The following is a 2,997-nucleotide window of genomic DNA, read 5'->3' as shown; positions in this document are numbered from 1 at the left end:
CCATGCAACCACCTAATTGAATTGCACTCTTGCGCTACGCTGCCACGTGCATATATACACGTGGCTTGTCTAGATAGGATTAATCCTATGGATAGTAGCAATAATACTACTTTTACATACATTATTGTTTACATCTAATTTGACATTCCGGTGTTGACAAGATTCTAATGATTGAATGTTTTGCTGCTTCCTAGCAAATAGCCTCAGAATTTTATCCAGTAATAGCCTCAGTTTCATTTCATATCGACTGGAAATGGCAAAAAAATTCATGTTCAACTTAAAGATGTCTATGCGCACGCATTTTTTATTGGAGGAAAATTTGAAATCAGTCAAAATTTAGGCTAAAGGTCCGTTTGATTGTAAAGATGAAATTTGGGTGGAAAGAAAACGAATTCCAAATAATTGAATTACCTATAAATTGTTTTCCTAAAAATTGTAAATTATTGTGTTTGATTGGTATAATTTTTCACATGAAAAATGTTGAAATAAATGAAATAAAAGTATTTTTTGATGTTTCTTTAACTTTATTTTACATGAAAATTATTAATTAAAGGGATTGAATTTACTAGTATTGAGGATGGAATTTATTTCCAATGCCCAAACCAAAAAATAAAAATAAAAAAATTCAAGAAAATCATCTATCTTTTGGTGTTCGTTTGACTTTGTTTTACATAAAAATTATCAATTAAAGAGAAATATTCTTTTACAATAATTCTTAGAATTTATTTTCATTACAAAAAAAAAAAAAGAAAGAAAAAGAAGAAGAAGTCAAGAGTAGCCAAGAAAATCAATTCCCACCAATAGAATAATGCTATTCCCAAAAAATCGAAGAATTCCTATTCCATGGAAAATAAATCCCAATCACACACCAAAGTTGAAAAATGTCACCCAAATTCCATTTTCCATGGAAATAAATTGCCAATCAAACGGTGCCTAAGTTCCTATTTGACAGCCATTATTTTAAAAAATAAAAATAAAAAATTCTACATATTTATTTTCAATCATATTTGCAAAATAAAATATTCTACAAGTAAATCCAAAATTTTCCCTATTTTTTACTGTCACCTTCTTCAAAAAAATCACCATTCAAAATATTTATTTATTTATTTTTTTTGAAAATAATGTCCATCAAATTTAGTTGAGAAGAGTTTTCAAATTTACGAGCATAATATTTTATTATGTAAATATGTGTTTAAAAATGAGTATAAGAATTTAAAAAAAAAAATTATTTTGAAGGGAGTCGCACAATTTCATTGAAGGGTTGTGAAGATCCTGCTCTCCCAGAGTTGAAACACAAATCCATGAATTCTGAAAAAATAGATCAAATCATATGTAATATTTACATACGAAACATCATCATCATCATCTTCGATGTGATAAAGAATCGACAATCTGACTTAATTTAATCCTTTTCTCCATTCCATGTGGTATCTATTTACCAAATGTATCGGTTCCACAACATGCACGCTGATTTCATTAACTATTCCACATTGACTAGAAATCTGAAAAAAAAACAGGAAAATAAATGAGTTATATATTCATGTAAGAAAGAAGTGTGGTGAAGTAACTCAAGACAAGATGACAAAGTCCAAATAGCTCGACAAAGAAATATGAAAGATATCATTCCCCTACAAGACAGGCTCGTCAATAAAAAAAAAAATCCCAAATATTCACATCTTTAACTATAAAAACACAAAGCACTATTACAAGGGCAAGGGCAAAGTTCTGCAAACTTCTCAGCATCACTAAAGTGAACCCTCCGAGATATCAAATCATCATATATATCTGCATCATTAAAAGTAGTTCAAGGCATATTATCACCTTTGTATGTGGTGTACAGCTCTTTGAAAAGGTTGAAGTGTATAAACCACAAGCTAGTTTTAAGGGAGCATTTTATGATGTCAGTTTGAAGCATTAGGCACCTGCTAAAATTGATCCTGATCATCTGTCCGCAGAGCTTCCATTACGAGGTAAAGAACATCAAAAGGTAATCCAATCCTTCCACATTATCTGCATGTTATCTTTCTCCTTTGTTTCGTGATAGAGATAATCATTATCTTATAGAATCAAAATGTATGCAGTGATGGGTATATTTTCTTCTCGCTAATAATTCAAGAAATTTTCCACTCCCCAGCCCCCAGCCAGAGACATTTGTGATCACGAGACGTCAAAAAAAAAAAAGCTTGTGCGTGGAGAGTCTAGAGAAATCTCCTAATGTTATCTTTTGCACTTTTATTCCCTTTGCAATCTTATGAATGTTCTTTTTTTGATAGGTAATCATATAAATTTATTAATCATTTTTTTTTTTTGGCAGTCTTATCAATGCCATCAGCAGATACCACATCTCATCTTTGATATGTTTCTTAATCTCATCGATGATTAAACAAGGACCTTGACAAATCCTTCACTCAAGCCTACTACTATCAATAAGATCTCCAGACTACTATGTCATATTCTAGTAATATGGTTTTATCATACTGAAAATCTTTTTACCTTAAGCACTCCCAACGAGACTTACCTGGACTCTGACATAGTTTTTTTTTTCTTTTTTCTTTTTTTTTTAAGCCAATAAAAATCCATTTGCAAATCTTGTTTCTGTTTTGCATAATATTTCTTTAATCTCTTGAGTGGGGGGTACAAGTATAAGTTGATGTTTATTTAGTTGTATTAACTAGGTTAATTATATGAAGATGGAAACACAACTTTGAGGAAGCAGACTTTGTTTGGTCTAACTATTTACTTGAGAAGCTTCTTTTAAATACTTCTGAATCCTTTGGGGATTCATATTTATGCTTTAAGGATATCATATATTGACGACAGAAGAGGCATGACTGTCTCTTATCTTTTTTTTGTTCTTCTTTTGCAAGTAATGTTTTTGTTGCTGTTTCTGTTATTATTATTTTCATTTGAACATCGTTTCCCACCTTCGCCATGTTGTGATCTGCCCAATTAATTCGACTTTTACTTTATATGATGGGACAGGTTAAAGCTCTGTGT

This window comes from Olea europaea, unplaced genomic scaffold, assembly GCF_002742605.1.
Source record: "Olea europaea var. sylvestris unplaced genomic scaffold, O_europaea_v1 scaffold3176, whole genome shotgun sequence".
NCBI lineage: Eukaryota > Viridiplantae > Streptophyta > Magnoliopsida > Lamiales > Oleaceae > Olea > Olea europaea.
Note: the sequence above shows the minus strand (reverse complement) of the source record.